At 45.6% G+C, this 26,574-nt stretch overlaps 1 protein-coding gene across 3 annotated transcripts in view; it reads left to right on the top strand.

The window, feature by feature from the left end:
• Positions 1–26,574, top strand: part of HS3ST5 (heparan sulfate-glucosamine 3-sulfotransferase 5) — a 256,909-nt gene that overhangs the window by 131,940 nt on the left and 98,395 nt on the right. The window contains exon 3 of one of the 3 annotated variants that reach the window (XM_072739356.1): positions 21,635–21,743. The gene's annotated coding sequence lies outside the window, so the exon portion shown is untranslated. Of the gene's footprint in view, positions 1–21,634; positions 21,744–25,005; positions 25,106–26,574 lie in introns of those variants that run through there. The other 2 variants (XM_072739367.1, XM_026005833.2) reach the window with 2 other exon arrangements.

Raw genomic sequence — 26,574 nt, 5'->3', positions numbered from 1 at the left:
TTATTTTTTTGTGCCCATTCAATCATCTGACTTCAGAATTTAGGAGATCTGAATGCCTGGGTGAGCTGTGACCTAACTGTCCGGGCATCACCTAGAATTCCTGAGGTCGGAAGCTGCCTCCCAGGAGTAGCTTTCTAATTTGTAGAAGAGAGGACCTGTCCGAGGGAACCGATAACCATCATCTAATATTGCTTATTGTTTACGTGAAGATGTATATGGAGGAGATTTCACCTTAATAGGCGATTAGTTGTCTCTTTGGGGTCATAATAATAATAGCTAACACTTATTGTTTATTGTGTGCCAGGCACTGTATGAAGGGCTTTGTAGCACCAGCCCGTTTGACCCTCCCAAACCCTACAGTTTAGGTATTGTTATTTTCCCTGTTATCTAGGTAAGGAAGTGAGGGCACAGAGAAGTTCCTAAGAAACTTGCCCAAGGTCAGCTCCACGGTTCATGGCCAGCGGAATGATGCCAGAGTTTGCTTCTTAGCTCCAGGTGACACCACCTTGTATAGTTATTCCCCGGCCACTGCAGGCCCCCAACACACCAAGCTCTGTGGGTTCCAAGTTTTTCCCTTATCGATGGCACCCTTGCTCACCAGGACCATCTCGTGACTTGCTATTTCACCTTTAAAATATGATTTAGGTCTCACTTCATCTCGGAGGACTTCCCTGACTTTAACAAGGAGAGTCAATTTTCCTTCCGTTATCGACGCTCCTGTGATACACACACGCACCCACGTACCCTCCCTTCCCCCTTCTCATCTGTCTGTATTTCTTTTTTAGCCTGCACCACACTGAACGGGCATCATTTGTTTATATGTCTGCGCCTCCCACGAAGCTGATTAAATCAGGAGGTGGGTAGCTTTGATCTCTACTGTCCCACACATTAGTGATTAATAGGAGCTTGTTGATTCAGTGTGCTTCATGAATGGGCAGCAGGGCATTACCCACTTAGTCCTGCTTCCATTAATACTGCTGTGATGTTAGCAGACAGAATCTGGAAGGGGAAAAAAAAGAAAGGAATAAAGAAAAAAAAAAAAGCAAATACATCCATGCTGTCAGGTTAAATTTTTTAAAAAAAGAAAAAAGGAAGAAAAAACAACTTAGCGTGCAATAAACTTCTATAGGAACTATGGATATGCATTTAAAAATCATCAAATCCTATTCTGTGCTGTAGAGGCTCAGGACATAACTTTTTTTAAAAGATTTGATTGATTGATTGATTGATTGATTGATTGGAGAGCCTGAAAGAGAGAGAACAGGGAGAGGGACAAACAGACTCTGTGTGCAATGTAGAGCCCCACGGGGGGCTTGATCCCATGACACCATGAGATCATGACCTAAGCGGAAATCCGGAGTTGAATGCTGAACTGACCAAGCCACCCAGGCGCCCCGCGTGATATGACTTGTTGAAGAGAAGCTGTGATCGCGTACACAGTTTACTGACGTCAGAGTGATCTATTTCTCTTTGCTTTGTAACCCCAGGGTAAAAGCTATGTAATCCTAGGTCCAATTTTACCCAAAAATAGAACTCTGAGGTTTCTAGCAGAGTAATAACCTGTGGCCTCCCTCTGAGACCATAGGCAAGTCTTCTAAATTTTCAGAAATGGAATGTCACCCTTGCTCCTGGGTATTGTTATTTTAATTGACGCTTTAGAATTCCAAAATCATAGGCCCTGGCCCTTGGAGCTTAATTTTGAATTTATCACTATTCAACTTCTTCAAAAAAAAAAAAAAAAAATCCTAGCAGAAAGAAGTTCTATATATATTTTAAAAGGCATAGGCCCCCAACAGTGGAATATACCTTAGGTAGAGAGGTTTTGGCCTTGTGTTCTTGCCACTTAACAGGGTGATATCGGGCGAGATGTTTGCCTGTGAGGTAATCCCCTCATCTGTAGAACGGGAGGAGAATAGCTGTCTAGCTCCAATGGATACTAGGAGGATTAAATGGGTTCATGCATGCAAATGCTTAGAACAGGGTCTGGCCCACGACAAGTACCTTAGGAGTATTTGCAGGCATCATCGTCGAGCCATTGAGAAGTCTATGTGATAGATCTATGCAATAGATCTCAACAAAAGTTCCTTCAAAAATTGTTACAAGACTCTTCCCTGGACTTACTGAAGGTAGTGCGAAAGAACCCTGTGAAAAACATTTAAGCTTTAAAATCCTGGTGCAGAAAATTGGACATCCACATGCAGGAGAATGAAACTAGACCACTCTCTTGCACCAGACACAAAGATAAACTCAAAATGGATGAAAGATCTAAATGTGAGACAAGATTCCATCAAAATCCTAGAGGAGAACACAGGCAACATCCTTTTTGAACTCAGCCACGGTAACTTCTTGCAAGATAAATCCACGAAGGCAAAAGAAACAAAAGCAAAAATGAACTATTGGGACTTCATCAAGATAAGAAGCTTTTGCACAGCAAAGGATACAGTCAGTCAACAAAACTCAAAGACAACCTACAGGATGGGAGAAGAGATTTGCAAATGACGTATCAGATAAAGGGCTAGTTTCCAAGATCTATAAAGAACTTATTGAACTCAACAGCAAAGAAACAAACAATCCAATCATGAAATGGGCAAAAGACATGAACAGAAATCTCACAGAGGAAGACATAGACATGGCCAACACGCACATGAGACAATGCTCCGCATCACTTGCCATCAGGGAAATACAAATCAAAACCACAATGAGATGCCACCTCACACCAGTGAGAATGGGGAAAATTAACAAGACAGGAAACCACAAATGTTGGAGAGGATGCGGAGAAAGGGGACCCTCCTGCACTGTGGGTGGGAATGTGACCTGGTGCAGCCACTCTGGAAAACTGTGTGGAGGTTCCTCAAAGAGTTAAAAATAGACCTGCCCTACGACCCAGCAATTGCACTGTTGGGGATTTACCCTAAGGATACTGATGCAGTGAAAAGGCAGGACACCTGCACCCCGATGTCTCCAGCAGCAATGGCCACAATAGCCAAACTGTGGAAGGAGCCTCGGTGTCCATCGAAAGATGATGGATAGAGAAGCTGTGGTCTATGTATACACTGGAATATTCCTCAGCCATTAGAAATGACAAATACCCACCATATGCTTCGACGTGGAGGGAACTGGAGGGGATTATGCTGAGTGAAGTGAGTCAATCGGAGAAGGACAAACATTATATGTTCTCATTCATTTGGGGAATATACATAATAGTGACAGGGAATAGAAGGGAAGGGAGAAGAAATGTTGGGAAATATCAGAAAGGGAGACAGAACATGGAAGACTCCTCTAACTCTGGGAAACAAACTAGGGGTGATGGAAGGGGAGGAGGGCGGGGGGTGGGGGTGACTGGGTGACGGGCACTGAGGGGGGCACTTGACGGGATGAGCACTGGGTGTTATTCTGTATGTTGGTAAATTGAACACCAATAAAAAATAAATTTATTATAAAAAATAAAAATAAAAAAATCCTCGTGCAAACTAATATCCAGCATGTTATTTGACATTCACTATTTTACTTCCTACACAAGGACTAGCTGACAAACTTCAATTTTGAATTAGTACCAGAAAAATATTTTTTCTCTCCAGGAACGGATGACTGTTTCTAAAAGGTATTGAAACCTATATGCCACTTTTTGCTTTGGGGAAGAATTTGCCAATGGAATTCAAGGTTTCGACCTTCGGAGGGAACTTAAATTTAAGTGGCTGTTGTGAAGATGCGTGTGCTTTTATGATAACAAATGGAAACAGTGACATTTTGCTCACAGGAATGAAGGAATCTATTCGGAGAGATTGCCTCAAAGATGGTCACTGGAGCCTGAGAGTGGAGGTGGGCCAGGGGACCCCAGGGGCAGGGCCACGCCTTTCCTCCGAAAACAGCCTCCTGCACACACATCCCAGAGCAACTGGGAAGCCCCAGACTTTGATGCCGTAGATCAGGGAGCGAGTGGGTGTTTGATGGAGCAGGGCTCCATGCTGAGGATTCTCCACGCGCTACCTAGCGCTGGCGTGAAAATGGAGATAAAGGCTCTGGCCTAAGCCAGCATCTGTTGTTTTATTTTCACGGCCTAGCAGTTCCCTGCCTCAAGACTGATTCTCATCGCATGGGATTCTCACGTTCTTTCTCTGTCCCTAACGTGACATTTATTTCAGCATGAATAAATGCAGTTCGAGGCCGCCTGTTTAAGGGTGGCCCGAACAAAAACAAGGAGCCTATTTTCATATGTATAACGTGTGTTCATAACCAACAAGGCAGGACTGAAGGACAATAATGATCGATTTTAAGGATATTTTCACTTTAACATGACTATTACTTTGTAACTGAAAATAACATAAGGAGGGGGAGCCGAAGAGAGAACACCCAAGCACATGGAATATACATTCGAAGTACTTCTTTTCAGGGGAAGAAAACACGTCAGGAAGTAGGCGGTGGGATTCTTTTGTAAGTCCGTGTTTTCCTTTGTCTCATATTTTCTATGTTTAATGTGATTAGACCGCCATTAGGTCTGTACCAAGAGCATTTGTCAACAGTTGAAGTCATTTTCTCTTTGGCCACAGCTGCAGTTTGAGGTTATTCATGATGACCCCATACTCAAAGGGCAGCAATAAAGTGACCTTCACCATCCAAGAATCTATTCAAACAACTAATATACATGTTAAGTGGGAACCGGGACAGATGGCAATATCAGCCCCGGAGTTCTTTGTCATTGTTGGAGACTGGTATTCAGTTCTGGTCTACATAGTGCATTAGCTCCCCCCAAAAAATATCTTCACCGTAGTGATCAATGTTCTGGGAGAGCAAAGAGCTCCATACATGGTTTTATGTTAGAACAGCAATGAGTATTTAATATCTCAGGGTATTTGGAGACATCTGCATGGGACAAATACAGAGAATTTGTTCAATTGGTAAAGCCTCATTTCTATGAAGAGGATGAGAAGAATTACACGTGGTGATGATTCCTTCACTTAGTCAGCAGATATTATTTATTTATTTATTTATTTATTTATTTATTCTTTGTCGGCAGATATTTATAAGAGACTTTCTAAGTGCCAAGCACTGCCCTCCCCGATGAGGTGCCTCAGGTGACCACGGTAGTTATGGTGTGTTAACTACCTTCCAGATCCTAATGAAACAGCTGAAAAAGAATTATTCGGAAAGCACACGTGTATAAGGACCAAAGCATGGGTTAGGAGACAAGAGCAACACATGGTTTAAGCTGGAAAGTAGATGTAGACGGAGAAACTGCTGAATCCTAAAACCAGCAGTGGGCAAAGTCCAGAAGCAGTGCAGTTCCCACCGAAGCACTCCCCAAGGCTCAGGAAATGGCCTCTGTGTGTATCTGGAATTGGGAAGTGAACGTGAGCTTAATCACAGGAAGATAGGCTAAGTGCAACACTGGGCCCCCTCCGGATCCCCTCATTCATCCATACAGTTGGGACCCCACCGTTTTATTCCATGATTAGGGCAAAACAGAGGGTCAGTGAACTTGGGAACATCTGGGGGAAGAGAGAAAGCGGTACCACACTAAAAATAATGGGATTAAAAATGTGAGCGTTCACGTATGGAATGTTGAGATCCACAGCCTTCTCTTTCACCAGACTCAGAACCCTCGCAATCAGGTTTCCCCAGGAAGGCTATTTGAAGAATCTTTGGGGAGTTTGGTCAGTCCAGAAATAAAAGAACAAAGGATACAAAGATTCCTTAAGGAAGCAACCTAGCAGGGTCACCCCAGAGTAAGGAGCCTAATTACCAGTTTCTGTATGCTCACAAGCTCTTCGCTCATAATTGTGAGTAGACAGCAGTGGATCAACACTTGTTTTATGGAGGGCATCTCATTTGACATATGAAAAACAGACAGTAATACCCTGCAGGAAAGAGAGACTACATGAAGAGATAAGATTTTTGCTTCATTTTAATGAGAAGAATGCGCTCCTAAAACAGGTACTTTCAGAGAACAACCACAAAAATATGCCTGGAAGTTAAAATTATCATAGCAGATATGAAAAACTAAAATAAAAGATTGGAAGACGACATTGCATTTTCCCAGCAAATATAGCAAAAAGATTAAAGAGATGGACAATATGAGAGAATATTTTTTTAAAAAATTAGTCTAAGGATTCTACTTCTGAATAATAAAAATTCCTCTTTATGAGAAAAAAAAATTTTAATGAAGGTAAAAAATCATCAAAGGAATATTCTGAGAATTAACTGGAGTTTCCCCACTGATAGGGTCATGGAGTGCCCAGCACAATGAATTAAAACAGAACAAAACAAAACAAAACAAAACAAAACAAAAAACATTCATTGGACATTTTATACCACTGGGGACAAAGAACAATCCTAAGAGATTCCATGAAAATACAGACTTCATAGATCAGATAGAGTATCTGAAGAGTATCAGTCCTCTCAACAGCAATACTAGGGAGCTGGAAGACACCAGGCGCCTTCAAAAATTAGAGGGAGAATCATTTCTAAGTTAGAAGCTTAGAAATATCAAGTGGCCCCAATGATTATTTGTGAGGATAGACATACCATACAATATCCTACTTTTAAATAAACAGGATTCAAAATATATACAGGATTCAGAAAACTCTTTTACCTTACACATACCATTTTCTCAAGGAGCCTTTGGAAGATATACTTCACCAAAGAGAGAAACAAAGAAAGCAGGATACAAAGGATTTACAGAATCAGGAAACACAAGTAATAATCCAAAAGATAACTTTGGAAATTCCAGAATGACATCTGTTCAGCAGCTTGTTTAGAATGGAACCAGCCAGAAGATTCCAGAAGAATTCTCCAAAAGAGGAAAACTGATGGAATACCTGATAAATGTATAGAGATAGTTGAACAATTAGAAGAGAGTCAGGATTGAAAGAGTGATAAACTGTTGAAAACACACTACAGGTAATTATTAACTTAGCGTCAGGATTTGTGTAAAGGGGAGCACGAAAATTGTATGCTCCACGACTCGGCAGAGAATCCGTAATAATCCATAATGATAATTCGAGATAATTCTCATGACAATCACTGTTGGTCTGTGTTGGGAGAATGGGCTCAGAGACAATGTCCGTGTGGTCAGCATAGTGGGGAAGTGGGAAGGAGAACCAAAGCCTTCTCTTCCAACAGGGAGCTCATCATTCAGTGTTTACAACTAAACATCCAAGAGAAAGTAATATAAGCATGATGTTTACAAAAATAGCCCCAAAATGCCAAAGTATTCAGCTGGAACAGTTGAAAGTAGTTGTTTTAGGGAAGGTGAAAATGGCATTGGCATGGGCAGGGCACGGCTGTGTTCCCTAACGAGCCCCATATGGCTGTCTAAGATAACATTCATTTGTTAACTTGAAAAAATTTAAAAAAAAATTTTTTTAAAACAAACCAAGAACAGCCTAGTCTTAGTTGTCTTGGGATTTGCACCCGAAAGAGGGTTAGGACACAATTGCACAGGTATGTAACTATCACTACCAATTATGCTAAATGCTGTGATCCACATTTCCTGTTCAATCTTGTTTAAACCCTGAAAGAATGGGAAGGTGGCCGTTCTGAAGTCTGTGCCAACCCCAGGAGTGGGTGAAAGATCGTTATGAGTGACGAACTCCGGAGAAGAGTAAGGAACCTTCCAACGTGGCATCTGTTGGGCTAGAGTCACTAACTGCGAGATGCCGCCTGGAGCATTCTGTTTAATGATGGCAGGTTAGCCACTGGGACCATGCGAAGGATAATATTCACCTGGAATAACCTTCACTGTTTCCTCTCTTCATGGACATTGACTTTAGTGCCCCTAGAAACAGGGATAACCACCTGGAGCCACAGGCCAGGGGAAGCTGTTAGGACGTCAGAGCTCACCTCTTCTCACCTTATTCCCTCCTTTTGCAGCCCGGAAATCTCAGGGCCCAGAAGGTTTAGCAGTCTGCCCCGAGTCTCAAAGCTATTTAATGCCAGAGCCAAAGCAAGAACTCACATCTCCAAGTTCCTTATCTAGAACTCTTCTCTACAGTTTATAGAAAACTATATAGCTTGGCCTGTTAGAGGAGCTGAAATTAAATTAAACAAATTAAACTAATTATCATAGTGTTGCCCAACTACAGAAAACTTCATTTTCTTTGTTCACTGATGAAAGAAAATGTTGCAAAAAATAATGACTTTTTCCTTTTGAATTTTGCATTATTGTCTAAATTTAGTATCCAATAGCAGCTTCGGGATGATGGGTCTCTTCTTTAGGAAATAAATAATTTAAATTTTATATTCACCAGTAATTATGTGAAAAATCTAATGATGACTTGTTACAATATTTCCAAGAAGCTCCTATAAATACTGCAACATATGTGACTGGCACATATTCTCATCCTGGCTTAGATAACGGCTTTGAATTTACTGTGGATACTTATATTTTAGTAGTTTTAATCACATGTAGAGGACATGCTATTGTATCTTATGCTAATGAAACGTGTAAAGAAGTACCTTCCCTCCAGAGGAAACTTGTAATTCCACACAGCGAGTGTCCTTATCACACACACATTCAGACCCCTGAATTCCCTAAAGGACATTGCTCAGAGTCGGGAGACCCACTCGTACCAAAACGAGAGCTCTTTTTAGTTCACACAGCTGCGCCAGGACTCACGTGTTAGTCATGTCGACAGTAGTCAAATATACAACAGCATTTTTGGACTCTCGGTGGGGCCCCTATACCACGTACTTGTACTCTTCCACAGGATTCACTGCCACCCCATAGAAGCTTACTACAAGTTCCGAGAACAAGGCTCTTGTTACCGAAGAGAGGCTCAGGCTGCTTTGAAGGTTTCATTTTTCCCCCCGTAGTAAGGAAGCTTTGTAATAATTAGGTCAGAATATGATTTCTGATTCTGAGATCTGATTCCAACAAATAACTCAGGATAAGCCCAAGGAACATTTAGAGCTGTAAGTTAGGGTTGTACTGACCCTGTGATCATTGTCTGCTCAGAACAAATTCTCGGGGACATGTAGGAAAAGAGCTCATTGAGATGATGACCTTAGAAACGATGGTAGGCCACACGGTAGCTATGAAACTTCCCTTTGGCAAGCAGGAAGTGTCTGATTTGGTAGATTTAGACAAACAATGATTTAAAAATAGGTATTTTTGTGAATCTTCCCATATCTTCTCTGTCAATCAGCTAGAAAGGAGGGTCAGCACTCAGGTGTATGACTCCATGTCTGTGTTTCCCTCTGTAATGCTTGCTCTGGAAGACCCTGGAAAGATCAAGGAGCCCCTGAAGGACTATTGTTGGAAAGATCGCATGCCTTGAATTTGAATAGTTCTTCAAATCCAATACAGGATGTGACTGAAATATGCCTATGTGATCTCTAGATTACTGAGGCAGACATTGGCAAGAACAGAAAAGGTGACAAAAGAGTCATTCCTGTGAATATGACAGTGAGCCATCTGATTAAAAGCAGGGAAATGGAGTGTAATTGGTTGTTACTGTACCAGATAGTTTAGCTCAGGACACTCGCTGTGGACTGGATTGTGTGACTGAATTGTGAGGGCACAAATTCACAATTTGAAACCCTGGCCCCCAGTGCGGTGGTATTTGCAGATAGAACTTTTAGGCAGTGATGAAGGTTAAATGAGGTCATAAGGATCAGGGTCCAGATCCAGTAGGATTGGTGGCCTTACAAGAAAAAAAGATCTCTCTCTCCCATTATCTCTGTCTCTGTCTCCGTCTCTCTCTCTGCATGTGCACACACCCAAGAAAGACCATATGTGCACCCAGTAGGAACGTAGCCGTCTGCAAGCCAGGAAGAGAGGTTCACTGGACCCCGACAGTGCTGGCGCCAGGATCTCAGGCTCCCACACCCAGGACTGTGAGATAAACAGCTGTTTAAGCCACTAGGTGTATGAATCTTGTTGTGGCAGCCTGAGCTGAGACACCACCACCCAGGGGTCCTGGCGAGATTGGAATGTTGAAGCAAAGCCATCATCAGGCACAGGGCAGGATCCCGAGACCAGAGTTGGAGCAGAGTTTAGCTAAGACCAGGGATCAGGGTAAAGCCAAGACTGAGACCCTGCACGGGCCGAGTCGTCGATCCGAGGAGCACCCGTAACCAGGATTTGGTGCAGCGAGTCAGAGCTTCGGCTTAGGACCTAACCAGGTTCACTTTTACCTTCCACAAGTTGCAGGACTTTAGGCAAGTCACTTAACTACCTCATTGTAATTCTAGTACTTCCCCCACTGACCCTACAACGGAGATAATGATGCTTTTATCACAGGGCCGTTGTGAGGACTAAAGGAGTAGTATTTTACCAGCTGACCTGTCTGTGAGTCAGGAACGACATATGGTAGCCAAGGCTGGGGGATTTAGGGTCCGACCTGGTCCACATCCATTTGTTCCTACTCCAGATATTTGCTGCATCTGTGCTATCCTCCAGCAAGGTTAGCGGTGCCAGACATAGAGCAGGGAGCAAAAAACAAACAAAACCAAAACCTACCCTCATGGAGCTTACGTTCTAGAGAGCGAACGAGCCTAATGGCAAGATCCTGAAGTCGGCAGGCTCCTGAGTCCCCAGCCCTGTCCCACATGCACAATGGCCTTGTTCTGGGCAGCTCACACAGTTCCTGGGAATGGCCGGATATACATCAAAAAGGAGACAAAAACGTGTGCTGCCAAAGAGCTCGTCACATGTGTGATAAATATTGCTCATTTCTTCTTCAAAAACGCGCGAAGGACTCTTACTTGACGTGGCTTGTAAAAAACGCCCCCACCCTTACCCTCTCAGGGCTTGTCTTCTCCTTCATTGCTCCCCTCCAGAGACGGCCTTCGTGTGACGACCGCATTCTTGTCCTGGAAAGACGTATACCTCGATCTGTCCGTCATCCCGTGATGTCTTCTTTGCTTTCCTGAATCTTGTTTCTGACAAGTGTCAGCCTGGCAAGAAGGGAAACAGATTCTTAAATGTAAAGAAAATTGGGGAGATTTAAAGCTCCACGGGGACACTCTCTGAAAGGGGCCCCTTTGGGTTGCCAGCTCCCTTTCTTCCTTGTCAATCAGCTAGAAAGGAGGGTCAGCACTCAGGTGTATGACTGAGTGTGTGGCAAGTCTGCGTAAGACAGTTCGGGGAACCTCCTTGGTGTTGGACGTACGTGTGATCCCCTTTTTGCCTCCATCCTTCCGTCTTGATTCACAAGGCAAGCTAAAGCGGGTGGCCCTTGGCTACATACGTAATTGCAGAGCAGCTTTTGCTTTCTTGGGTGGCCATACAGCATGTCATCTGTTGCGTTTTTCATCCTCTTGTCATCCTTACGCAGGGCCCATTGGAAAACGAACTTGGTTGTGATTACTAAGCCATTTCAGATAGCTAAAAACCCACTCTCCGGGACACTTCTCTGCAGTCACCGTGCAGTAAAACCGGTTGTTGGTTTGCTGCCTCGGAGATGTGCCTTGTTTTCCTTTATTGCTGGAGGCAGCCTGAGTTCAGGTACATACGATCCAAGATCGAAACAGCTGGGGAAGCGCTGACATCAGCTGCCCGTCGTCTTACGCCGCCACAAAAGAAGGGGGAAAAAAGTAAGAGTAAGTGTATGTGCGAGACTTCCGTGAGCTCACTATTGTGGTAACTAAGTGACCCCCAGAATCGGTGCGGAAAACCAACTGGACGTAGCCCCAAATTCTTTTCATGTTTAAACCCAGTGTGGGATTGCTTCTCCTCTTCCCATGTGGGTGCCTACGGTACCAGCGTCGCCCGCGACAGAAAAGTCCTGTCGTTTCAGTTAAGTCTCCTCCTTTCGGTGCATCACGCGGCTCACGGGCAGGTATACGATTTTAGGGTTTGTGGCTTTTCATGCACGCGTATAAATTAATGGTGCCAAATGGAAACAGCCTTTCAAATAGCAAACTCGTAGGGAAGGAAATTCCTCTTTTATAACTAGAACATCTCTCACAGGACCAAGTCCTTTGTTAGTAAGGTAAGTTCTGGAAATGGATTTCGGAGTAAAGACCCCAGTATTTGTTTTTATTCTCGTGAAACCAGTAAAGTGCTGACAAAGAGCAATGTGTCACCATAGTTAGAAATAGGGCACATTTAAGTGTGTTCTTTATTGCCTTTGAGGGGTGGGTACTGCTGTCCTTAGCCACACCACCATCCTGCAGAACAGCGGCGGGACGGTTACGGTCACTCGAGCCCCGCCTGGATATTACACTCCCTCTTTAAAAATGTCAGACCTTTAGGAACATTCGAGTGATTATAATACACCCTCCTCATGTTCCCATAGGTCTAAGTCTGAAATACGCTGAATCTAAAAGAGTGACAGGGTATGTTTTTCCGTTGCCCGTCATGCCATATTGTTTCCTATCAAATGGTAGCCCCGTGTCGAAAGACTTGGCTATTTCAAGTGTCTTTTTTTTTTTTAGGTAATAAATGTAGGTGCTATTTTGATACATACTGTTTTTTTTCTTTCTTTACTTATTGTTTTTTTTTAAGATTTTATTTATTTATTCATGAGACACACAGAGAGGCAGAGACACAGGCAGAGGGAGAAGCAGGCTCCCTGCAGGGAGCCGGACTCGGGACTCGATCCCAGGACCCCTGGGTCATGGCCTGAGCCAAAGGGAGACACTCAACCGCTGAGCCCCCCGGACGTCCCCATACCTGTTTCTTTAGATCTGGGTGTTAAGAGGTGTGAGGCCTCACACTCAAAGGACAGTCGATTTGTGCACCAACTCCGAGCGTGAGCAAGGGGGGACGGGGGATGAGCCCTGATGAGAGCCTCCTCGGTTGAGAGGGAAACACAGGTGTGCACAGGTGTTTCGCTGGGGCGAAACTGGGCAGGGACCTGGGCAGCAAGGTGCGGAGCAAGAGGCTCGAGAGCAGGCTTCCCGACGCTGCTGCACGCAGAGCCCCTGGCACGGCCGAGCCGGAGCGTAGACGTGAAAGTAGACTCACGACCCAGAGCCTCTGTCTGTGCTCTTAGAAAGCCTGGACATATGCAACAATTACACCTCCCCTCGTTTTCCTGTCTGGGGGTGGGGGGCGGTGGACGTTCTACCGTCGGCCCCGGGTGGGCCTTCGGGAAAGGCCTCGCGGCCGGCCCGACGGCAGGGCCTAGGCGGCTCGTGGGCATCAGGCTCTGGGCCAGTGAAAGGCACCGCGGCTCCTTCAGAAACGTTCTCTTAGTTCTGATTAAGGACACAAATGAGGGCTCTGAGTCTCCGCCTCGCTGCAAGTGGCGCTTCCTTGCCGCGAACCCATTTGTGGAAGGAGAGGAGGGACGGGGGGCAACAGCCTTGGGGTGAAGACGCAGGTCAGCACCACGGACGCGCTTCTTTGACAGGGGCCCCATAGCCCTTGCTCTTAAGTCGCTCGTCATGGTGATTGTCCTCGAAATTGTTTGCTGCTCCCCTGCACCGCCGGCCCCGGGGGGCCCCGAAGGGAGCAGCAAGAGCATCTCCACATTTGCTCCTGGCGAACTCTTACAATATATTGCAAACGAAGAATTACTAAAGACACAAATACTGAAGGCTTGACTACAAAATACCGAGAAAGACTCTCTTTTATATACACGATGGCCCATCGGTGCCCGCGCTACTCTGTAAACCTGTGGCCCCCGTGTTAAGTACCTTATATGGGAATAAAAACTGTTTGTTTTTTTTTAATTGTCTTTTGCTGTGCCTTTTAGTGTCTTTTGCTGTGGGAGATCACATTCCGTTAGCTCGTCGTGATTTTATTTTATTTTATTTTATTTTTTTATTTATTTTATTTATTTATTTATTTTTTTCCCCGTCGTGTTTTTAATCCTGACTTATGAAAAGCCCTGCTGTGGCAATTCTGAAAGTAAGAGTCCCACGCATCTCCCTGCAAGGGCCGGTGCCTTGGCCCCGGGCCCTCCCCTCGCGCCCCCGCCGCACCCAGCGCCAGCCACCCTCGCCCCTCACCACAGGCCGTCGGGACACACGGTGGCCCTGGCGTCGCGCTGCTCTCTGGCCGCCGTGTTCTTGAGGAGGCCTCCCCTACTGCAGAGGGGGCTGGAGGAGGTCAGCTAATGCGATTTCACTTTGATTGCTTATTTGAATTTTGGATGCAGGGAACCCTGAACCAATTCCCTGAATTTGTCATAATCATAATTTAGTTATCCGCAGCTGCTTCATTAGATTTAAGGTCCTTTCAAGAGAATATTGATTATTACAGCTCTTGATTATCTACTAACAATATTCATAAGAGGCCCCCGTCTCCCCCTCCCTCCCCCTGACTCACTCGAAGGCCCCGGCTTGCCCTGCTGTCCTTGCCGGTCACAGCAGCCCCTCCTGAAGTCCCCACCTCCCGGTGACCCGCGATGTCAAGCAAGGCCCTCTGTCCTTGCAGATGCCCCGCGTCCCCCTCCGTAAACCCCTCTGCCCCTTGCGGTTCACCCTCTGGCTGCCGTTCGAGTCTGGATCTCCACCCCGGCCAGGCGCCCCCGTCCCCCCCGACCTCAACACTCTGCAGAGGCGCCTCCTGCCCCCTGACTCTCTGCGTCCAGCCAGGGGGTAAGGAAGCTCTTGCACCGAAACACAAGGCCTGTTGGCCCCGCTCGATGACCTAATCAAACGGGAACACGAGCGGGGACACCTGCCGACTCGGTCTTCAGAGTCGTCGTGTGTAACGCGTGTGTTGTCGCCGGAACGGAGAAAGTGGACATTGCTCAGATAGGAGCCTGTCACTTAGGCGACTCCTCAGGCCGTTTAACAGAGTGTTTGAGAGCATCTGGACTATTCCAAGCAGGGCCAGGCGGCGGAGGTGCAGCAGCAGCCAGGACAGACGTGGCCTTAGCCTTCGTGGGGCTTCCAGCCTGTGGACGACGCGGGCGAGCAGGGAGGCCGTGACATCACCGGGCGGCGGGGCCTTGCAGTGCAGAGGACACGGTTCCCCAGGTCCCAGGAAAAGGTTCCCGGGGAGACAACTGCCAGAGGAGCCTTCCTGCGGAGAGTGACCCCTGGAGCGAGAGCCTGCACACCGGGGGGCTGGTGGAAGGCCTTCGGGCCGAGGACGAGCAGGGCCGAGGAGAGACGGAAGAGGCCAGGGCAGAGAGAGGAGGACTTGACGTTGAAGCGCACGACCTCGTAGGAGAGCTCCAGGTGTAACGAAGAGGGAGCTGAATGTCTCGAGAGTCCTTGGCTAGTCTTCTGGAAAATTCCTTGACTTAGCTCCCGTGGCATATTCGTAATTCACTGACCACTGTAGCTCCTTTTCCCAATACATTGTAGAATTTTATGCTTAAAACGCATTTTACTGACGCCTTACATGTTTCCTATTCTAATTACTCACCTTATTTGATTTCTCTGTGTTTTTTTTTCTTTTTTCTTTTTTCTTTTTTTTTTTTCTGACCAGAAATGGATAGAATTAAAAGTGCTTGGGATCCCTGGGTGGCGCAGTGGTTTGGCGCCTGCCTTTGGCCCAGGGCGCGATCCTGGAGATCCAGGATCGAATCCCACGTCAGGCTCCCGGTGCATGGAGCCTACTTCCCCCTCTGCCTATGTCTCTGCCTCTCTCTCTCTCTCTCTCTGTGACTATCATAAATAAATAAAAATAAATAAAAAAATAAAAGTGCTGTGGTCTGCCATGAGGAAAGTAGGAAACAGAAGATGTAACGGGCTACCCGGCCTTGCACTTAGAGCGGATTCTGTGCAGGTTCAGTTCCCCCACGCTTGTCAGAAGTTGTTGAAACATTGCATGCCTTTTTTGAATATAAAATGTGGGCAGACATGTACTAATAGATCAAAAAATGACACTTTGTCAAAGAGGGCTTTCATGGGAAAATGTTCTGAATAAAATGTTTTCTTTTACAAAGAACCCGACCTGTTTAACATTCCAAAGCAAACACAAAAGAACACAAAATGCCTGGACTTACTGCCAGTCACAACCGCCAGTTTCATTTACCCTTTCATACTCTTTTTTTTTTTTTATAAATATATTCCAAAAATCGTTCCCCCAAAGAATTATCAGTTTTACTCCATGATAACCCTTACTTGAAGTAAAATAAAAGTAGCTCAGACCCTCCTCAAAATGGATTTCTTTCAGACTTACTAGCACTTCTGATAGTACGAAGATGATACGGTTGGCTCTGTCCACCGTCAGACTCCACGTAATTATATGGGAAGCAACAGCTCCCTTATCTATTAGGAACACTTGCTGAGGCTGACTGTACTTCACTATTTGGCAGATGAAAAACAGAATTAAAACCTCAAACTAGTTTTCAAGTTGAGTTTTTTTTTCTCCCCCCCCTCCACCCCCACGGTCATTTTTAAATCTTTTAACCTAGGGAAAGATGGTAGCCAGGAAGGAATGGAGAACAGATGGCATTTAGAGGCCTTAGCAAGATGAACAAAGCAGATGCGCCTGTGTGTCTACCCCTACTCATTCCTCAAATAGTACTTCCCCGTTATGATTAATTTGTGATGGATCCGATGCTTCGGACCTTTTGAGGATTTCCACAACGAAGATGAGGGTTGAAAGTTGGAAAGCTAAACTGAAAAATCAATAGATAATTGGCTTTGATCACAGCCTCGTATCGTCTTACCTAAACAGGAGGGATATCTATATACGTTAACCCACATCCTTGGCAGGGAATGCACTAAGTCTGGCTCTTGAGTGGGAATATCATTCATTGTTTAGGGTACCGGGGAGGAGGGTTGAAAGAAATAGAAAGCAGATGGCAGTTGAGGTAATGGAGATACGGTACAGCTTAGAGGCATCCTGGAACGCCGCGTAATTGTCCTGGTGTGAAAAGAGGAGAAACACTCTGTGGAGCTTCATTTCACGCGTAAAGCTGAGCCTTGCTCAGAATTAGAATTCCTCAAGGGCGGGAGGGGATGCGAAAGGTTTGAGCTTCTAATCGGAGAATGGCAGGAACAGATTCCCCCACCGGAAGGGTCCAGGTTTTAATAAAATACTGGAAAATTCTGTGTATACCGATATGAGAGAGTCTAATATTGGGAACAGTAGATTTTTAATTCCTAACAGCTGAGCCAACTGTGTTGCCTTCGTCTTTTAATTAGCTCACACTGTTATTGCAAGGGAGAGGTGTTTGGTGCTGGTGGTGGTGGTGCTTATAAGCATCTCACGACTGGAAACGCCTCCTGCAGGGCTCTGGGTTGGGAGCTGGGGCAGTGAGGCGCAGAGCTGTGCCGTGAGGTTGTGCATCCTGCCTCCTCCGCTACTAGCTACGGGGCCCTTGGCAAGTGCCTTGGACTCCTCAGGCCTCACTTTGTCCACCTATTAAATGGACCTTATAACGCCAGCTCATGAGGCATTAAGGTCAGTGCCAACACGTATTTAGTAGCTAATACATGGTAGCAGTATCATTAAGAGATTTGCACAGCCTGGCAGTTTTTCCACCAGACACACCGAGGAGTGGGATATTCATAGATGGAGCTCCTCACTGGCCCCGGGAAAGCCACTGCGATGGTTATTGTCGGTGATTCGGATTTCCTCGGAATCTGTAAGCCTGGAAAACTGCCGTACGTTACCACCTGTTCTCTCTTGGTTCCTAGGTGTATAAACCATGTTGCGTGTTTAAATAGAAGGTGAAGTCAGAACATGTCCTGGTTCCATTATCAGACTGACTCAAAGGTTTTTTTTTTATACCGATTGTTACACTTTTTTTTAATTTTTATTTATTTATGATAGTCACAGAGAGAGAGAGAGAGAGGCAGAGACACAGGCAGAGGGAGAAGCAGGCTCCATGCACCGGGAGCCCGACGTGGGATTCGATCCCGGGTCTCCAGGATCGCGCCCTGGGCCAAAGGCAGGCGCTAAACCGCTGCACCACCCAGGGATCCCGATTGTTACACATTTATGAGTCATGTGCTAAAAGCAGTGGTTTCCCCTAAATGTATGAAAACCAAAATTCAAAAAAATAATTAAACAAAACAAAAAACAAAAATCAGTCTATAAAATTTAGTTCCCTTTATAGTCAGAGCAATCAGGTCCTTGACTGTATAGACTGTTGTTACCTAAGAGGTTAAAGCACACGTCGTACATACAAAGGAAACATCAATGATGCATCAATATTGGATTCTACTACCTATTAGCCCATCGAGATAGCCTAGAGTCACACCTACTACAACTGGCTCATTAGGAGTTAACAACTGAAACCAACACAAGATACAAAGGAATCCTGATTTATCTTTTTTTAAATATTTTATTTATTTATTCATGAGAGAGACACAGCGACACAGGCAGAGGGAGAAGCAAGCTCCATGCAGGGAGCCCGATGTGGGACTCGATCCCGGGACTCTAGGATCACGCCCCGGGCCGAAGGCGGCGCTAAACTGCTGAGCCACCGGGGCTGCCCAAGATTTATCTTAATATTAAAATTTTACAGCACTTTTTGAGCTATTTTATAAATTAATTAATTTCAAAATGGATGAAGCAGTAACATTGAGGTTTAGCTAATTATGTGTAAATTAAATATAAGCATTTAAAATAACCATTTTAATTAAATACAAGACTCAGGCAACTAATCATTAAAAGTGGAATCAGTAACTTGAGATTTATCATTCTGAAAGGACTTGCATCACATTTCTAATGAATTCTTTCCTCTACTTAAATGAAAGGCAAAATGTATCTTTCCAAAGTGGCAGCTAATAAAAGAGAACTCTTCCTTAGGTCATTGTTGTCAATTGGAAATTGAATCGGAGCAAAAAAGTCTGCTTTGCTATAGCCTCTTAGATACAAAACTGCAGTCACTGTTTTCTGAACCACTTCCAACTTGACTTACTATTTGGGGTCTATAAACATCTCAGAAAAATTCTGATAACGGGAATAACAGTTATCACTACAAAAAAAATGGATATCTTTTGTAAGAAAAAAAATCTACTTTTTATGGATGAGGCGCTGAGGAAAAACGCTGAATAGTTTGTGAATTATTTTTTTTTAATTAAAATAATTTAGTACGACTTCAAGGGTAATGCAGAATAATGCTTTGAATAGCTGCATTTTCTAGGTAGCAGCTATCTATACACCAAACTTTGTATTTGTAAGAAGATAAGAATATATCGCTCTGTTCAAACTTCTCTCTGGTAATTTGTATAGAGTCAAAAAAAAAAAAAATAACCATTGGCTGGTTTTTATAGTGCGATGGAGCTATCACTTAGCGTGAACCGTAACACGGCAAGTGCTTAGTCAATATTTGTAGGTTGAGTAAAAAGATTGATAAATCTTACAAAATATCCTTCAAAAGATTATCTTTTAAAGCTGCTTGTTGTGTGTGACACCTTCTACTTGAACCTTTCCCAGATGCTGAACAAAGCCCACGAGCCTCGCCTTAGCCCCGTGGGGCCGGCGTGTTTTTCTTGCCATCCTGCTCTCTCTACGTGTGTTTCCTGGGGTTAGTATAGACCTTAAAAATCCAGAAGAGAGCAGTGCCTCTGCTGGCTGAGAGAGAGTGACCTAAAAGCAAGTTAGCTTGTTTTGTTCCTTGTGCTAAATACCTGCAATTACCGATTGTCACATTTTTCTTGGCGTAGACCCGAGCTAATTGACGGTACTACCCTTAGGGGATGGGTTCCGCGGCGTGACGAATGTTGAGTGCCCTCTTGAGTTCAGCATTTTAATTATTCATAATTACAATGATTTCTGTTTATTTGGGAACTTTACAAATAATTCTCGCTTCTCAAACAAATTGAGAAGCGGAGAGGTGGAGGCTCTTGCGCTTTGTCTCACGCGGAGGTCCGCGGGCGTGGGGAGCGTGCGGGGTTCTCCCGCGTGGTGGGTCCAGCGTGCAGGCGACAGGTGCACAGCATCATCCATGCGTGCCGCCTGGAACCGAGTGTGTGGGCTTACTCCTGCTGCCTCTCCGGCTTCTCTGGAGCCGTCTGGGCGGTGTTGGGATAGTGAGGGGGGAATGCACGAGGAGCAGGTGGGAGAACTGGAAGCGATGTGTGAAAGGGTGTTGGAGGAGAGGGGAGAGTCGGCAGCTGGCTGTTAGCCCAGCGTATTCAATTTTTTTAAAAATATTTTATTTATTTATTCATGAGAGACCGAGAGAGAGAGAAAGAGAGAGAGGAGAGGCAGAGACACAGGCAGAGGGAGAAGCAGGCTCCATGCAGGGAGCCCGACGGAGGACTCGATCCCAGGACCCTGGGGTCACGCCCTGGGCTGAAGGCAGCGCTAAACCTCCGAGCCACCCGGGCTGCCCAGCATATACAATTTTAAGGTCTTTTCTTTCTCTTGGAAGAAAGTGGGGCCGTGCACAGGGGTGGCGTAGGTGGTTAAGCATCGGACTCTTGATCTCGGCCCAGGGCATGATCTCAGGGTCCTGGGATCAAGCCCCTTGTTGGGCTCTGCGCTCCGCAGGGAGTCTTCTTCAGATTCCCTCTCCTCCTCTCTGCCCCTCTTCCTGCATGCTCGCTCCTCTCTCTCTCTCTCTCTCAAATAAATATATAAATTTTTTTAAAAAAAGAGCAAAACTTACAAAAAAAAAAGTGTCTCTGTATGTGTGACACTCTAAGTACATTTGCATACAAGGGACCTGGGTAAAAGACGGATATTCTGGCCATTTTGGACCAGGATAATCTTTACATCTGCTATCAACAAATATATAGTAGTGATAATGATGTGTTGGGACCTGGCTCCTATAATCTATTTAGATGTCATTAAAGGCATTAAAGGCTTAATAATAGCCTTTAAAAAAAAAACGATGAAATATTACTTTAAAGAAAAAGACTTGGGGCAGCGCCGGTGGCTCAGTGGTTTAGCTCCGCCTTCGGCTCAGGGTGTGACCCCCAGGGTCCCGGGATCGAGTCCCACATTGGGGTCCCCGCAGGGAGCCTGCTTCTCCCTCTGCCTGTGTCTCTGCCTCTCTCTCTTTCTGTGTCTCTCATGAATAAATAAAATCTTTTAAAAAATAAAAGAAAAATACTTGGATATTGCAAACCTATTTTATTCTTTTTTTTAATTTTTTTTCATTTTCTTCTTTCTTTCCTTCTTTCCTTTTTTTTTTCCTTCTTTCTTTCCTTCCTTCTTTCTTTTTTTCCTTCTTTCTTTCCTTCTCTCTCTCTAATGTGGCGCTTTAGTGTTAGAGCCACAGGTGTACCCCGCAGCTAGAGAATCACTCAGGTCTCCTGGTGTTCTGTCTTCAACTTAGGAAGAAGCAGCAAACACTTAATATATCAAAGTGGTAGCAAAGGTAAACGTGATCGATGTGGATAATCGCCATAGGCCATAAGGGCAGACTGGAGATACGGAGCGTGCAGAGAGTACATCGAGCCCCTCTCACCGAAAAACTCCAGCAGCAGCACGGTCAGCAACAAGGTTCTGCTGCAGGAAGCATTACCTGAAAATGCATGTGCGTAGCCCCCATCCCCTCTGATCAAAGGGGATGAACGATGACATATGCCAGGGTTAGGCTCACATGTGAGCTCTGCTGCTCATCGGCAAATTGTGTGATAAAGGCCCTGGGAGTACCATATAAGAAAGAAAGAGGAAGGAAGGAAGGAAGGAAGGAAGGAAGGAAGGAAGGAAGGAAGGAAGGAAGGAAGGAAGGAGAAATGTTCTGAGCATCTGAAATACTTCTGCTTCTTCTCGTAACACATCTTTAACCATAGCTACTAAGGAGCAGCAAAATAATAATAATCAAAATAAAACAAAAGACTAACTGGGAAACCACTCTGTCTCCATCTCCACCGCCAGGTGCTAACAAGCAGAGAAGAAGCCACAGGGACAGGCGGTGGTGAGTGGGCCATGGAATATCCACCAACCAGATAATCCTCGCGGATCGCCGAGACGCGTCTGAATGTAGGTACGTGTGCCCTCCCGGCGCGCGCTCCGCTCCCCACCCCGCGGTGCCCCCACCCCGTGCGTCCTTGCCCTGTCACCTCGTCAGCCTCCTGCAAGCGCCCGTGGCTGGCATGGCACAGACACACAGGAACGCCCGGTGGCCGTCCCACGGGAGGCCCTCGCTCCTCTCCGGGCTTCTCAGACGCCGCACAGACGGCTTTAAACGGCCTCCCGCTCCCCAGTATCAGTGTTCCCCTGTAGAAACCTTCCCCACTGCCTCCGAGCCTTCTCCCCTGGACGCAGAAAGCTTCGTCCTTGCTGTGCCGACGATCTGAAATAACTTCCCCGAATCCTCCTCACTGGTTTTAGTTCTGTTTTTCCTCCAAGGCCTAAGTCCAGTTCCACCTACATTACAAAATCGTGCCGATGCTCCATCCCAAATATGTCCTTCCTCCCAACCTGCTGTAGAACTTGTGGTTACACCCGCCTCTGACATTTAACGACTTTATTGAGTAGCACTTTGTGTCTCCATATGCATGTGCCCTGTGTCCTCGGTGTAACTCTTTTATTTCTGGAAAGGTGGGATCTGTTGCATTTTTTTTTATATATATACTGCAATCCAGGGTGTGCAGCAGTGGGCATGTAGTGAGCTGCGATGACAGAGCAAGACGGTCGGGAACGCAGATCTGGAGCGAGACTAGCAGACTCTGAGTTTGAGTTCCTGCTCAGCAGCTAGTAAACGACTGTGGCAAAGTGTTTGCTTTTAAAGATTTTATTTATTCATTTTTTAAAAATATTTTATTTATTCATGAGAGACCCAGAGAGAGAGGCAGAGACACAGGCAGAGGGAGAAGCAGGCTCCCCGCGGGGACCCCGATGTGGGACTTGATCCCGGGACCCCGGGGTCACGACCTGGGCCAAAGGCAGGTGGTCAACCGCTGAGCCCCCCAGGCACCTCCGTGACAAGGTCTTTAAAAAAACTTTCTGTGCCTTAATTTCCTTATCTCTAAAATGGGAATAATAATACATCCATCCCCTTGAATTATGGCAAAGCTTAAATCAGTTAAGTGAAAAGTGCTTGGAATAGCCTAATACTTATTGAACGCTCAAAAATTGTGACCTATGTCACAATACACAATTACTGTGTATTTATGTAACGGTCCATCTCAGGCAAGTTTTCCGGTAATGCTATGAGATAGATGCTATCATACCCGTTCTAAAAACAGGAGGTCTGTGGCCCGAAGAGGTTGGGTTGTTGCCTGAAATCACAAGAAGAGGCAGGACGGCAGCCAACGTGTCCGACCCCAAACCCCGGGCATCTCTCGCTGCACTTGGCCTCACACGCTAGTTCCTGTGGCTGACGGTGAGGTGTACAGTTTAAACCAAAGCGTGCTGAGATTTCAGCAGATTTGAGCTTGAAAAGTCTTTTCAAGGTGCTCTAGGTGACTATAAATACCCTTCTTATGAAGGGCTCATCCAGATGCGGTGGGATCATAATCACCGCGTCTGTCTGTCTGTCTGTGAGGTTTGACGCAGAGGCTAAAACTCAACCCAACAAATATCTCTGTTCCCAGGCACTGAAGGAGGATAGAGAAAATACCAAATGGGTAGTGTTGCCCCCAAGGTATCTTATGACCTTGGTGACTCAAGTCCTGCAAACCAAGCCGAAACTCCGCACGCATTTATGATCCTTTCGCCCTTGGGCCCCTCTGAGACTGGCTCTTCCACGTTCCTTCCCTCACCCCACGTCATGATATGGTCTGGATGCAGCAACCCCTGCATTTTCCCCAAAGGAAAATAAGACTTTGGGGTTTGGCAGAGCGTGCCATGCCATGCAAGAGCAAACTGTAGCACCTACAAGCTCTCAAGCCCTTTTATTCCATTTGGAATTATTTGGGAGAATTTTCGGTTAAACTTGGCAGACGGGCCCCTCTTGGAATATCTTTATTTTCTAGGAAATCAAGACTGGTTCTTGTTGCTGCCAAAATTCCTTGGCTGCCGCTGCTTCATGTGCGCATCTGTAGAACTTAGCACCGTGCTGAGGTCTAGTAGCGGACTGATAAACGCTTGTGGGGTTTAATGAAATGTTGGGGCCCCGGTGATACAGCAATACGCTCAGCCCCCCGGCCCACCACGGAATTAGAGTAACTTCAGGGAAGCTCCGCAGACCTAGGGCAAGTTCCTTTAGGTGGAGACTCCCCAGGAGGGGACTGGGAGGACCAACATTTTTAAACGCTTCCTTTATTCTAGGTTTTTTACTTTCTGTGTGCCGTTTCATTTCGTCCTCAAAGTAACCCTACGAGGTAGGCATTGGGATCCTCCATTTACCAACAAGGAGGTCAAAAATTCAGGGTTTAACACCAATATATTCAAAAATCACATAGCTGGTGAGAAAAGAATTCCCGACACCAGCCTGATCCAAAGACCAACAAATGATGAAATAGGAACGGGGGTGAAGTGAGCCCAAATTCAGAGTCTGTTTGGACACCAGCTTCAGGTGACTCAGGCACGTCCTATGACCTTGGCATGCCTCTTCCTCGTCTCATGTCCCCTTGTCACGAGGACCAAAACACGTTACGGGTAAAACTGCTTTGAAATTATCACTGACGCTGTAAACATCGGTGATGGTTAATGGGTCTGGTAAAAAAATAAACACTGGAACAGTCTCGAGACCCCCCAAACGGTCTGATATCCCTAGCAGGTAACAGGAGGAAGGTAGAGGCAGTGAAAGAAGGAGAAGGCTCCAAAACAGGCCGACGCCGTGCCCGTGGAGGGATCTTGGAAGCAGATCTAGACAAGAGCGCTCTAGGGCTCGCGCCCATCCAGGGCTGTGCAGTCACCAGTTACTAAGAGGCGGTCACCCATGTAAGAGGTCACATCCTGTGGGTGTAATGGGCCCTGGTCACGAAACCAAGGACGGACGGGATGGAGGATAACACGGCAGCAGCGAGGAGTGTGGCACCCGGAGCCGTGTACCTTGAGGCCCCTCACTGAGGGGTGCAGAGTGATGCTGCCCTCACACCCTCGGGTCTCAGAGTCCGGGTGTCCCGGAAGCACACCCTGGGCACCTCAGTGGGGGCCGGGCTGCTGCTTCTTGGAACGACCTATCCAAAAGTTTATCAGAGCAATTAACGGCACTTCAGGTTGTGGCTGATGTTTGCTTTTGACCTTGTACACGTCGGAAATGTTGTTGATGAGTCTTAAGCATCAGTGAGGTTTCTGTGCCGGTAACACAACTCGGTCTTACAGGAGGTGCTTTCCGGTCCTCGGCATTTAACTGCAGTCCTAGCGAGCTTAGAGAAGAAACCCTTCATCTCAGCATCTGATCTAATCCATGTATTTCGATTAAGAAAGTTACCCGTATTCTTTTCATCTGTTTACATGGTAAGTTCCAGAAACCACCTACCAGATTTTTTTTTTTATTGTATTTTAACCTCAGTGACAACAGGCCACCGAACTGACCCTTTAAAAATTAAAGGGTCAATATTTAATATATAAATATTCAAGGAGTCAGAGAAATTACAAGAGCATTTCTGGAAGTGTCTTCGTTGAAGCCTGCCTGGGGGAGGCCTCCACGGCTGAGATGGAGCATCTGCGACCAGTCGTTCAGGCTCATCTAACCCGTTTCAGCTGCCAAGTATTTCTAAAAATATAGGCCTGTGACAGTAACACATTTATTAACCTTCATTATTAGCACATTGAACATTTTAAGGAACCGCCTTCATATTTGAAGTTTATCATCGTTGTTCATTATTAAACATCTCGATGACAGAGCGCGTTGTCAGAACAGTGACGGGAGTAATCACGGCAAGGAGCGGCTACTTTGGGGGACGTTTTTATTTTTTTTTATTATTATTATTATTTTTTATTTATTTATGATAGTCACAGAGAGAGAGAGAGAGAGAGAGAGAGAGAGGCAGAGACACAGGCAGAGGGAGAAGCAGGCTCCATGCACCGGGAGCCCGATGTGGGATTCGATCCCGGGTCTCCAGGATCGCGCCCTGGGCCAAAGGCAGGCGCCAAACCGCTGCGCCACCCAGGGATCCCAAATTGTTTTTCTTTTTTTTTTTTTATTTTTGGGGGACGTTTTTAGAGCATAGTCTCAAAATATACGGGTGTTTTGCAAACGATAAGTCATTATACAAATATTTTTAAGAGATTTATGTATGACGTATTCATGAGACATTAATATATGATATCTTTAATATGAAATTATGTTTTTCTGCAAAGTAGTGAAGTCTATGGAGGAAATTTTTCCTACTTCTACTTTAAAAAAAAAGTTCATGAATGTGGATTTTCTAATACAGAGCAGGAGAGCATCGGAGAGAAGACCCGTAAGAGTCCGTGTCTGCCGTTACAGGGAGCTCGTTCTGGGCTAGACACTTTGTGAAATCGATGGCGTCGGTGTCCAGGATGGCTCTGCAAGATCTTGTTTTCTCCATAGATCCGCTTAGACAGCAGGGGCTCAGATCTGTTAGCAATAGATTGTAGACGCGTAACCTAGTGCCCCGGTGTAAACCCGGGTGTCTTAGGCTCCTGTCCTCATGCTCTTTGACTATTAGGGAAGCCGTTTTCCTCCATAAACAGAGAGGACGTAAGGAGTAAAAAGAAGAAAAACTCTCCAAACAAAAATGATGATGGTAGCTGTCATTATCCACGTGCCAGGCCTGGGGGCAGGTGCCACACGGCGCCCTTGGCTTCATAGACCTCATCGAGAGTTCGTAGGGGGTTCGTTCATCTCAGGGTTTTCAAGCGAATTGGATATTAATTAATATTTTCATTTTCCTTGCGAGAATTTTAGAGTTCAGAGGCGTTGAGTCCCCGACCCCAGCAGCAGAACGGAGTTGCCAGCC

The sequence above is a fragment of the Vulpes vulpes genome, chromosome 1, assembly GCF_048418805.1.
Source record: "Vulpes vulpes isolate BD-2025 chromosome 1, VulVul3, whole genome shotgun sequence".
In the NCBI taxonomy this organism is placed as follows: domain Eukaryota; kingdom Metazoa; phylum Chordata; class Mammalia; order Carnivora; family Canidae; genus Vulpes; species Vulpes vulpes.
Note: the sequence above shows the minus strand (reverse complement) of the source record. Positions and strands in the feature narration are given on the sequence as shown.